The following is a 13940-nucleotide window of genomic DNA, read 5'->3' as shown; positions in this document are numbered from 1 at the left end:
GAAAAAATTTAAACCTCTGTCAAAAATATTGAAAAGCTAGCCATTAGGATGGAACACAATGAAATAATGTATTGCGATAAGAATCTCATTAATGGACCCCTTTCTGAGTTTGCTCTTTCACTGAAGGTACACACTAGTTTTGCAATTATTTGGCAATGCATTATGCAGCGTAAGTCATGACTTGGTGTTAGTCAAAGTTAATAGTTCCAAGATTTATCTAATTTGGTTTAAAATTAGATTTCATATACTCAGATGCAAATGATAAAACACAATGATAGCATTGCCCTTTAGCTCTAGTTATTGTACCAAGAAAAAAAGTCATCAAAAAAGCAATTGCTTTGGTTAGAGAAAAATACACTAGAAATCTGTCTATAACCTCTTTTTAGAAAAACATTAAGAAAGCATTATTAAAACTACTAAAATCATATAGGAAAGATAATAATTCCTAGTATGCTAAGAAATCTTAACATATGACATGTATGGAATAATGTACATTTTGGTCAATACATCTTTATTTTGTTTTCTAGCAGAATGTTTTGATAGTATGACAAAAAGATGCTGCATTTGCTGATTTTTTTAATAAAGTTCTGTGTAAATAAACAAAGGCATAATTGAGAAATTTACCTATAGTCCATGAATTTACATATGAAATTCTTCCCCATTGTTTAGGGACAGTGGGATGGCAACCCCCCCAGATTTATTTCTTGGTTCATTTATATACTTGATATTAATCAAATATCTATTTTGAGCAAGTGGTAAATTATTTATATTCATAAGACTGGTCCAGTTTTAGGTTAAAGTTGATATGTAACCATGATGCTTAGGAAAGGTTTACTTTAAAAATTAGGGAATACAGAGATGACTGTGAGTCCACACCAAAGAGAGTGTAGACTGCTTTGAGCTGATCGTCAGGCTTGTGGCGGCCCCTGAAGCCTGGCTGTCCACTCTGAGCCCAATGAACACCCAGAGGACCCTGGGGTAATTCTCACAGTATTCCCCAAGGCAGGATATGAGCCTGTAGTTGGGTCTCTAATCATCCCGGATACCAAACCCTTGACAATATTCCAAATGTGTCCCATAGGGCTTTGGACCAAGTGAACATGTTTCAGAATTACAGTGAAGTTAACAGGCATTTGGTCCCCTGGATTAAGTTCTTGTTGGGTTGGCCGCATTATAAGTATACAAAGAAACTCTATAGTCTACAGTAGAAATAAAAAGAATATAATTTTTTTATCTAGATTTTTAAAAAATAAATCAAGGACAAGAGAGTCCTGCTTGAGATACCATGATTACAACTTTGATATAGAGTAAGATACAGTGGGCAAAATATCCTGAAGTTACTCTATCCAAGTCTAACATTTACAGCTATATGCTCATCAGAGCCGCTGCCCACAGATCATTTTTAAGGCAGCTCTCTGATCTTCATGGCAGCTTCCTATAGATCCGTAAATTTAGGGCTACCTTTTTTTTTTTATAAATTTATTTATTCATTTATTTATTTTTGGCTGTGTTGGGTCTTCGTTACTGCACACAGGCTTTCTCTAGTTGCAGGGTGAGCAGGGGCTACTCTTCGTTGTGGTGCGAGGGCTTCTCATTGTGGTGGCTTCTCTTGGTGCAGAGCACGGGCTCTAGGCGCACGGGCTTCAGTAGTTGTGGCACACGGGCTCAGTAGTTGTGGCTCGCGGGCTTAGTTGCTCCATGGCATGTGGAATCCTCCCGGACCAGGGCTCGAACCTGTGTCCCCTGCATTGGCAGGCAGATTCTTAACCTCTGAGCCACCAGGAAAGTCCCAGGGCTACCTTTTTATCCCTGCTTCTGAATGCTTGAGATCATAGGCTTTTACTTTCCCTCTTTTTTTCCCTCATGAGGATCCTCTTACAGGAAGACCACACATGTCATAATTTGTGACAATAAAATCTTCAAAGCAAATGGGAAGATGACTTGTAGGAAAATCGTAATGAAAAATGTTTCCTTTAATAAAGACTTTGAAGTATTTTATCTTACAAAGTGAGCATCTAAAAAAGAAATGTTAGTTATGATAAGTATGATTATTAACCACAGTAAAGATAAATTACTTTAAACAAATTTAATTTACTTACGGAGTCTGAAAGATAGCCTTAAGGAGCACATAATTCTGTAGTTACAGTAAGAAGAAAAAAGCATAAATCACAGGGGCAGGCTTAATATCCTGTTCAAAATTATCTTAAAAATATGAATTTAAAAGCAAACAAACATTAGTAATATGGTTTGTACCTGGAAATGGAGTTGTAGCATAATTCAATGCCACAGATACAGATTACAAACTGTTTTGTACAAGCTGTTTTGATGAGTCACATTTCACTTTGTGAGCTGTTTTTTAAAATTTTCCATGGCAAAAAGGATTAGCAGCAATGTATGTTTTTATTATTCACGAGACACTACATATAATCATATTTCGTCTATTGTTTTAGCATATTACTGTCTTCCTGTAAATAAGGGATCATCTTTTATATAAATACTTGTACATATCAGCGTATCAATTATAATGCAGGTTTAGTAAAAAGTGATGATCTCTGAAGACAATATACAGGAAGTAAATACCCTCAATCATTAAAAAAATTCTCTACTTACAATGAACTTGTAAGGAAACGGATGTCTTGATGAATAATGTGAGATTTAGATGGGAATGGTGTGAAATGCAATGAAACAACAGTATAATTAATTACATAACTTGGATTAAAATATATAGAAGATTTATTGAGTGAAATACATTTAAATCCATACAGCAGTAGGGATTAAAATTGATTTTGAAGTGAATTTAAAGATTTATTCATAGAATGAAATTAATGTTTTAAAGACAACTAAAAGGCAGAATTCAGTGTTTGCCAGGTGATTGTGAGTATTCTCAGAAAAATAGAGAAGACTTTTGAAAATGTATTCCACAGCAAAGTCCTGGAAGACTGTGCTGCGTTGTCTTTTCTAACAGCAGAAGGCTACAAAAGCAGCATGTGAACTTAATTTTTTTTAAACATAGTTTAATTTTTTTTAATATTTAAAACTCTCAAGGATGTAATTTTTAAAAGCCTAATTTTATTCTGGGAGCAGCAGCAAATTGGGAGCTACAACACATACCAGAATCTCAGTAGAACGTTTTTTCTTTTATTTCAATTTTATGTACAACCAGGGGAAATGTATTACTGTTATTTTTTCAAAACCCAGTTTTACATGTGTTTTCCGAATTATTCATACAACAATTCTCAAGGTAGGCATAACTCTGCCACCATTCAAACAAAGACATTTATGTTGGGAGCAGCGAAGTGTCAAATAACCGTGAAACTCAGGTGTGGTCTAGAAACAAGGACATCAAAGAGGTTGGACTCTTCCAGGTTTAAATTCAAGATTGCTTGCTTACTTTCCCTGACACCTTAGGCAAGCTATTGAACTTCTCTTTTGCAGTGGCATGAAATTTAGATATAATATATGCAAATACGCCTTTGCAGACACTCCAAAAACAGCAACTGCTGATTTACTGTAATCCCAAATTCATAGTTTCTTTTAATTGTATGACTTTGGGAAAGCTGCCATTTCCTCAACTCTAAAAGTTGGAAAATACACCTACCTTATACGATGCAGTAAGGAGTACGTAAGGTAATATGCGTAAGCACACCTGGCACAAAAGAGTGACGTCCTTTTCCTGGCTCGTCATCCTGCTCCTTTATCTCTGTCTATTTCAGGTTCATAACCAAGAATTCCTTCCCTGGAAGACACTGCTTCCCTTCACTTTTTCTTTAATTACTAAGAAATTAGGGTAAAAACGGGAAATTTGAGTGGCTCAAACAAGTCTATTATAGAATAAATCACCTTTTTTTATTCTATGTTCTCTGGAAGTAAACTGAGTTAGAACAGGAAATAAAATAATCAGTAAGACAATCAAGTTCTAGTTTCTCCTTGCCTCTGCCTTTAATCTCTAAGGGATACATACACATGGACAGGTTACATATTTTCTTGGAAGGGGAGAATCTGTTTTCTAATCTGTTACAATAAACTGATTAAACAGATGATCTTTAAGACTTATTCCACTTCTAAATTCTATGTTATTGTCTAATCAATCTCCACATCCATGGATATCTATTTTATTTATAACATTGTTCTCAATTTTGCTAGCTTGAATGATAAAATTCTGATGTTAATGAAATCTCAATTGTCATTTTTAACCTTGCACAGACCATGGGTTTTGCTCCATTCCAGAAGCTACCACTAATGTATCCTTTAATGAGAGAGAGATGAGCTGATAAAATATGGATGATCAGCAAAAACTCATTTAAAGTGCAAAGTCTGCTAATATCATCATCACTTACATAGAACTGTTATATACTCATTACATATAACTCACACATTTCTCAACATTGTGCTCTGTAATCTTCAGAATGTTAGTAGTGTTTTTCATGAACATAACAAAATAGCTAGGATACACTGTAGACACCTGTACATATATAATATCTACATATATTTGTTACATTAGAAATTTTAATTGTTCAGTGTATATTCATAAAATGGCCTATTATGTGTCAGATAAACACATTTGGAAAATTTTTCTCAATGTGTACAACTTAATGAGGAGACATAAATTGCTGCTTTGACCAATTTCAGTACACAAACTGATCTGCATTTCAAGGATACTGAGGACATAGATACTATGTGATGGTTATTATTAATAACATTTCTCAAGAAACTAAATATTATAATTACTAATATTCAGACAAAGATAGAATACTTTTATGTGATGAAAATTATAGGATTGATTCCCAGTCCCAATTTAATACAATCAGGTGAGTTTGAATGTTGTTCAGCTTGATTTGAATATTTTGTGTTTAGGAGGTCCAAAATATAATTAACTACTTGTCTACCTTGCTAAGGTTCCAATGTCAGAAAAAAATATATAACGATTGACCTAATTCTGTTTTATTTTAGGATTAATGTGAGGATTGTTCAGGCAAATAAGTGAGCAGAAATGAAAACAAGACATGATTTGTCATCACATCTGAATAACTATATTAACAATATCATTTATTTATCCCAATAATATTTTTAAAGCTAACCTTCTATATTTCAGGAACTGCACTAAGATAAATGCAAAACCTCTCTTAATTATGAGGTTCAGTATTGTTTGTAGATAAAACTCACATCCCAAGTTTTAAATTCCTTTTGGAGAGAAACGCTGATATTTTATTTCAATAAATTAGTACATAAAACTATGTAAAGTAAACCTAAATAAAAGAGATACCTAGGGTGAAAAGATGCATAAAGAAATACTGTATTGTGAGAATTTAGGACATTTATCTGATAAAGAAAAAGATGGTCAATCTGAATCATGAATGCCATGTCCTGAACATCTGAGAGCTAAACTGCTCTATAGTTCTAAGGAATCCAGATAGTTTATGTTGTTTTCTTGAGCGAATCCATGATGGCATTTTCTGTCTTCATTAGAACAGACTGTAGGTGCCTCTTTTTCATATGAAGTGTAGGAGAGAACTAAAATTTGGATTACAAAGCAAGCATTAAACCGATATTTTTACATGTAATATCTCACTTAAACTTCATAATAAATCCATATGGATAGATATTTTGGGTCCCGTTTTTTTAATATGAGGAAATAGAGTCTCATCTCTATTGGATGTGCTACATCACAGGTAAAACTCACATTCTAGGTTTTCTGGGTCTAAACACCTTAAGATCTTTTCATTCTACTGATTTGCCTCGTTTGACAAGGATAGAGTTATAGTAGAGTCAAATACATCATGAACGCCATTCAATATTTGCATTGCCTACCAGAGATATATATGCAAAATACCTACACTGCCATAATGGAATTTAGTGCTGAGAAGATTCAGGATAAAATCATATTCTATGAAAAGGAATAAAAAAAGAGACGTTAAATTTCCATTAGACAGAAAATGAATATCAAATAAATCAATACCAAATTTATATCTGTGCACTCTTAGTTGAAATGTTAAAGTATGCCATCAAAAGTAAATGAGAAAGAGATACGGGAACATATGTATATGTATAACTGATTCACTTTGTTATGAAGCAGAAAATAACACACCATTGTAAAGCAATTATACTCCAATAAAGATGTTTAAAAAAAAAAAGTAAATGAGAAGGTAAAGCAATAATAGAATAGAATTTAAATGATTTAATACAGTAATCGGTATTTGTTGAAGGTGCTAAAATATCTACGTTTTTAACAGACCCTGAACTGTGTTGAATATAAATAAAATAAGAATAAAGTAACACATATCTAGGTTTTTCACACAAAAATATTCATCAATTACTCTGCTACTAGTTTTGGATAATGTATACATAGATAAATAAATTTCCAGCAGATTAAATAACATGTATTTCATGAATATCAGGGCTTCTTGTTTTGATAACTAGCCAAAAATTAAATGTGTTAGGCCAATTAAGAACTAGTTAAAAATAATCTAATTGAATAAAAACTCAAAGTAACTATTAGTATAAGTGTGTATCATCTATATTTTTTTTCTTTCTCTTTCATCTTCTATGGGCTGCTTTCTCAGAGAATGCTCACAGTCTTTATTAACTCTGGAAACTTCAACAAAACAAAACAAAACAAATATTTTGCAGCACTTCACTGCGGCCCTGATATGCATAAAATACATGTTATTAGGTTATATCTGAACATACTTTCATATAGTTAAACTTTTATAAACTAAATATAATAAAATGTAATTGCAAATGATTCCAGTGATGTACTTAAAATTAGTTATTTTAAGTTCAATGAATCAATATTTGTTGTAATTATACGTATATAATGTATATAATAAAATGTGTGTCTGTACATATAAATACATATAAAAACAATGGGTATTGTATATGGTATATGTTGAATAAACATTTGTTTAAATAATGAATGAATAAATGTATGATTGTATAAAGCCAGCATAACTGATAATGTTTGCTAGACTAGAAAAAGGAAAATGTGTGTGTCTTATTATCTTTTGCTTTACCAAAATATGAAAAATTGTAAAATAGTTTCCAAGGCTAACATATTTCAAAAATATACCTTATTACCATGAGTAGAAAATCAAACTAATCACTACATGATTCAAATAGAAAGGATAAATTTCTAAGCATGGTAATTTAATTAAATGTAAAAGGGTCTTATGTGCCAATGCTAAAGATTCAAAGTTTAATTGAAAATTACTTATATACATATTCAATTTTAAACTAAATTATATAAATAACTTTCAATAATTTAATACATATAATAATAAACAATGGAAGTTTCTCCTTAAATTTTTATTGTTTGAATGTGTAATTTATCAAATTGAGAGGACAATAATAACTGATGACATATAATTTTTTAATGGCTTCTGTCTATTAAAATATATATAAATGTAAAATATACTCTGGGAATCCTTAATCCCTAGAGTGTCTGCTTACTCTGCAATATCATATACTCATGAATTTGTAATCCAAATTGGTATTTCTGTATACAAAAATTGACACTTTCATAAATAATTTAGTTTTTCTAGTCTTATAAATACAAATTTGTTTGCACAATATGGAATATAAATGTATTTCCTGGCACTATCACTTGATGCTAGATTTCATAATTTGATTCCCAGAAAAGGATACATTTTCATAATACTCTTGGCTTATTTATGAGATAACAATTTTGTTGATAAATCATTGAAGAGATCTCTAAAACAACACAAGTTTAAATTTTTCTAATCCATAATTCATGAACAATAAATTTCTCTTGTGTTCGAGTTTTTCCTCTGGGATTTCGTAAGATCAGGGTTCTTGATGCAAATACTAGGAAAATCCCATTTTACTTCATTTTATTATTGTAAAGGGTCTGCGTTATTAATCATACACATGATCATAACTCAGACTCCTAGTAACCACTGAGGTTGCTAGAAGATACGACAAAAGAATTATGCAAAAAATAATAAGGTTAGAAGATAAGGAAAAGGCTAGGTTATGGTACCCTTAAGCATGATGTGTAGATCCTGGTACTGGTTACCTATTAACATAATAATAATGTCCTCTGTGTGTGTGTGTGTGTGTGTGTGTGTGTGTGTGTGTGTGTGAACAAACCATAAAACTTAGTGGCTTAAAGCAATAAACATTTACTTAGCCTAGGAATAAGCAAGTCACAATTTAGGCTGATTCAGCTGAGTAGTTTTTCTAGTCTCATCCACATGTAGACAGTTGGGGGTCAAAGAGGGTTTGGAGGTGACTGAGCCATATGTCTCTTATCCTACAGTAGGTTAACTGGGCGTATTCTCATGGAGGTGGGGGGGTGCGTGGAGGCAGAGGTACAAAATCAAAGTCCTAAAATTCAAGCTTATTTAAGACTGTTTGAATTACGGTCCCCAGCATTTTATTGGCCTTAAACATGCCTCATGGTGGAGCCCAAAATCATGATAGAAGGTATAAAGTTACATAATACAGTATGGACCCAGAGACTAGTAAAGAATTAGAACTACTAAAGCAATCAATGTACCACAGTCTTCTAAGCTTTTAATTAGGTAAGATATGATAAAAGCCTGTAAGATAGGCAAAGGATATATACAGGGGAAGGCTGTAGCCATTATTGTCAAAACAGAATTGAAAGGATTTGGAATTTTTTAGGTTGTGAGAGGTCAAGATGACTGTTAAGTAAAATACATCTTTGTGATTTATGATGTAGTTGTATAAATTTCCTACAGTTGTCATAACACAGTACCACACACTGGGTGGTTAAATAAGAGCAATTTGTTCTGTCACAATTCTGGAGACTGAAAGTCCAGAATTCAGGGGTTGGCAGGGCCATACTTCCTTTGAAACCTGTAGGAGCAAATCTTTTCTTACCTCTTCTACTTTCTGGTATTTGTTGACAATCCTTGGCGCTCTTTGGCTTGTAGTCACATCACTCAAATCTCTGTCCCAGTTGTCACAGGGCTGTCTTCTCCCTGTGTACTTTCTTTCTTCACATGGGGTTCCCTATGTTTCTCTCTTCTTTTAAGGACACTAGTCATTGGATTAAGGGTCCAAACTACTCCAGTATGACTTTATCCTGATTATGTCTGCCATGACTCTATTTCCAAATAAAGTCACATTCTGTGTTACTGAAGGTTAGGATTTCAACATATCTTTTTGAGGAACACAGTTCAACCTATAACAATAGTGCCATTCATGAAAATAAGGTGTTGATAGGAAAAATGTATTCAGGGAAGTCATGAGGAAAAGCTGAGTTTGAATTCAGAGCATTCCAAATCTAAGCTTTCAGAATAATATCCAATTTAGAAACACAGGAAACATTTAGAAATGCAAGATTAATTTAGAGATGAGAATGGGGCTAGAGAGAAATATGAAACATTTGCCAAGGCAAAGCTTTTTCAATCTAAAGACTAATGCATGAGGGTAGGTACATAAATCCAGAGGAAATTTTGGAGAAGGAAGAATGAGAGAGGTAGGAAGACATACAAAAATAGTATTATCATAAAATTAGGAAGAAAGTGTTTTACTTAGTCAACTAAGGACCGAATACAGTATTGTACCTGAATAGACTAATAAACATTAGAGATTGTTTACAATGAACAAGATGACAGTTAAACCAAGGCAAGTATAATCTTAATAATTATTAATTTAAAAAGGAGTCTAAATTGTAAAAATCTAAATTATTATAACTAGCAAATTAAGGAATAGTCCATGTGTGAATTTTAGAATTTATGCAACAGTACTTAATATAATTTTATCAAGAGGAGTTTCAACTAAAATCTTTAAAAATACCATTTACCTGCTTTTCAAGTAAGGATCTTGAAGGATCAGGAATAAAGAAAGCCAAGTTAATTTATTCTGATTATAGAATTCTAGCTCACAAAGCATATGGTAAATTTTGAAAATTAAAGTAAATATTCCCTTGAAATGCCTAGTTTTAGTGAAGTATCCACTGGAACTGGAATTGAAAATAACAGATAAAGTGAAATACAGTTCATCATGTTCTTAAGGAAAAGTAGAAGTTTTGGAAGGAGGTACCCCTTTTCTGAATCATTCCAGCATATCCTGCACTACTGTTCTATCACTGGGAAGCAGATTTCTCAAGGGAAATAAGGGCAACAGATTTGGACCCAGAATATAAATAATAAGTCTAAATCCTGGAAATACTTTTAAAAAACAAGCAACTAATTAAAAAGAAACCAAAGTGAGAAAAAGAATGTCAGTTGCTCAAATGCCCACCTTTGGAAGTGATTAGTTTTACTGTCTTTTCCAAAGTATTCCTTGAAGATATTAATAACTGTGTGGGTTGTGTTTTATTCCAAGCAGTTCTATTTGGAATGTTAGCACTGAAAATATGGCATTAAGGGATTAAAAAGAGTAATGATGCCAGTATTATTAAAGGAAAAAAGCCTGCCAAATGTAAAACAGATAGGTAGTGGGAAGCAGCCACATAGCACAGGAAGATCAGCTCGGTGCTTTGTGACCACTTAGAGGGGTGTGATAGGGAGTGTGGGAGAGAGAAGCAAGAGGGAGGAGATGTGGGGATATATGTGTATGTATAACTGATTCACTTTGTTATAAAGCAGAAACTAACACACCATTGTAAAGCAATTATACTCCAATAAAGTTGTTAAAAAATTTTTTTTAAAATAAAAAGGAATTTAGTGGTATTTAGTGGAAAAACATGAGATTAACAGGTTGCAGAACTAGCGAGTTACCTAATCTGATGCAAGTTCATCTCTTGCTTTAAAAAAGAGAAATGCTAAAAACCTGTTTACACTATTATTAAAAAGAGTAGCTGAAATGATGCATATAAAGTGCTTGATAGTATAAGTTCAACAATTGTTAGATTTTTACCTTTTAACTGAAAAATATCAAGTCTCTGCTTGCCATTTTTGTAACAAATAAAATATAGTCATAGAATCTGTAATCTATTTTGTGCATGGTTACTTATAAAAGTAGGTAAAAAGGTCATAATCTTTATTCAGTTAATTTATCTTATAGCTTATTTTACTTATTATCTCTCAAGATTTAATTTAGGACCCTTACAATTCCACATGCCATATATAACCAAAGTTTCCATTGTAGAGCAGTTTTGTTTCCTTTCTATCTTGTATTCATATTAAAGTTTTGATATTCTTAGGTATGCCTTTGAAAGCTAAGAAGAAGTCTTTCACAAAGCATCATATTTATATTCCCTAAGTAACTGTATGTATTACTGCCATATAAAATAGGAACTTAATAAATAGTTGTTTGGTTATAAAATCATAGGTGTGAAAAGTAAGACAAGAAGCCCAAAGACCCATAGATGCCAATAAATGAAAATTCTGGGTAAAAGGAAGCAGTATTTGCACTTGCACCAATTTCCTTGTAGCTAGAGGGTTTTCTGGGGATTCTGCTGTTGGACAAGAGCCCAGGTCACTCTTGGCACCTACTCCATGCCTGGGGCGGCAGCTGGTTCATACGCTTATATATTGATTACCCTCCAGATGGATTGAAAAGATGAAGTAATTATGAATTATTATAGAAAATTAGGTTTTAAATTTTGACATGATGAAAACAAACTTTAAGTCATGGTATTTCTTAATTACAGTGATTAAGGATTTATTTTCCATTTAATATTAATAATGAATAATTTTAAAAATAAAAACTCAAGTACTATTGCCATAAACTTAAAAAATTTTTTCTATTCAGTGCTATAGAATTAAATTAAGTGCCCTACCAAACTTGTAAAGATATGATGGATACCCATGCAGATTTCTCCCATTCCTGAAAGTCCTATGTCCCTTTCTGCATTTGACTGGACACTAAAGTTTACTTTCTGGAAGTTACAGTGACAAGGAAGATATTGCCTTGAATTCTCTTACTCTGTAACTACTTACTAAGAATCTTGATCATAATATATCTGCACAACATTTCTAAACAAAAACATATTATCATTAAAGGGAAGCAGGAACTCACAAATGCATACTAGCTTTATAAGTTTTAAAGCTTATTATTATCTTCAAGGTTTCGTTCACATATGCATCGATTCACTAAGTTGAGGAATAGTTAATATTTACCCAATACTAGAGTAGTTACTTTGGGGGACAAAGTCAATAAAACAGTGCAAGAAATTCCCTATTTTTGGAAATAACACATACAAACATGATACAACAGGATAGAGATTACTAAACAAAACATGTACAAGAGCTGAGTACTGTGTTGAAAACTCTTTCCCCATTTGCAGAAACTATCTCAAGGATCTGGTCGATGATTCAGTAAGCATTTCTCAGCCAAAGAAAGACGAATGTGGCAAAATAGAGGGAAAGAAGTCACATAACATGTTTCTAATCTTATCTGAATGAGTAACAATTTCATTCAAGTTGGTAACTATTACCCAACTTCTACAAGGTGTCAGGAAATCTGTGCCCCAAAACATTTTTAAAATAAATATTCCTGTTCTGTAAACATGAAATTTTTAAAAAAATATTACCCATTGAGCACCTATTATGTGAATGATGAAGTCCAGTGAACATAAAAGTAAATATGATACCATCTCTCTCTCTGAGAAGCTCACTGTCTGACTGGTAGAAAACCACATAAATGATAAGCTTAGTGATAATGTTAAAACACATATATCTGAAATTACACATATATATGCATATGCATGTACACGTAAAACTATATGCTTGAATTATGCTTACATTTACATATATGTATCACAAAAATTATGGTGACATTCTCTCAGGTTTTCTAAATACATAACTAATTGCTTAGAGTCTTGATTATACCACAAAACCATCAATATTTCCTCAATAATTATTTAAAAAATATCAAATGGAAGCTACAGTCTTACAAATGCACAGCACCTCTTTCTGTTCAATCATGTATGATGAGGGCATTCTTATCGTGTTGACCAGATTCCAAAGGCATATAATATGGTAGAGGACAATTAAAATTAGTATTCAATTCTATTTTCATTTTTATGTAAAAATACATGATCAAGTTTCACAAGCAGGACAGAGATTAATTATTCTACCTATAGTGGATCTTCCTGGTGAGAAATAATCTTTACTACAAAGATAATTTCAGATCACCATTTTCTAAAACTCTGTACTCACATGACACCCTAATGACTATTTATAGAACTGGAACTTAACCAGATTCTAGGAACAATAGATTTGTATGTGTTGAATAATCTGTTGCTGCCAATGCAAATTATTTTGTTCCTTTTGTGGACCAGATAGAGTATGCTAAAATACTCTGCTAATATTTCCCTTCCTGGAACTAAAACTACATTCATCTAATATTTTTTCTTAAAGTGAAAACAGTATTTCAGAAAGTTTATGATCTTATTTTAGCATATTTAACACTGATTTTAAATCTATATATCTCTTTTCATCAGGAATATCCTTACACTGGAAGATGTTTTTGTGAACAAAAATGATATAAAAAGAAAAAAAGTCAGACTTTTGAGCTTAATTTTTTTCTAGGTTCCTACTCGTTTTTCACATGAATAAATTATATAATTTAATTTTAATATGAATAAATTCCACATATTCCATTTAACAAACAAAGTCATGCAGTGGCATTTACTATGAAATCTCTACTTTTTATTTTAATGCAAAACAATTGTTTTAATACCAAAACAATTCAAAGAAGATATTCAGGTAATTAAAACATCTCCTGTAAAATTCCAAGTGGAAAACACAAAAGACAGAGTTCATGAATGATAACTTATGACACTATGATTTTATTAAACAAAACACTACTTAAAATTCTAGTCAGTGTTTGATTTTCTTGTAAAGAAATGTGTTTGGCATAGTTTTACTAGCATTTTGTAGATTTATTTAGCAGATGTCATTTTGGCTCCATAAGTAATATTTGTTCTAAACTTTGAGATTATACAAACATTTGCTTTTCAAAGGCAGCAGACGCTTCTCTCATCTTCCACACTTAAAAAAAAC

The sequence above is a fragment of the Eubalaena glacialis genome, chromosome 16, assembly GCF_028564815.1.
Source record: "Eubalaena glacialis isolate mEubGla1 chromosome 16, mEubGla1.1.hap2.+ XY, whole genome shotgun sequence".
Taxonomy (NCBI): domain Eukaryota; kingdom Metazoa; phylum Chordata; class Mammalia; order Artiodactyla; family Balaenidae; genus Eubalaena; species Eubalaena glacialis.
This window is presented reverse-complemented; position numbering follows the sequence as displayed.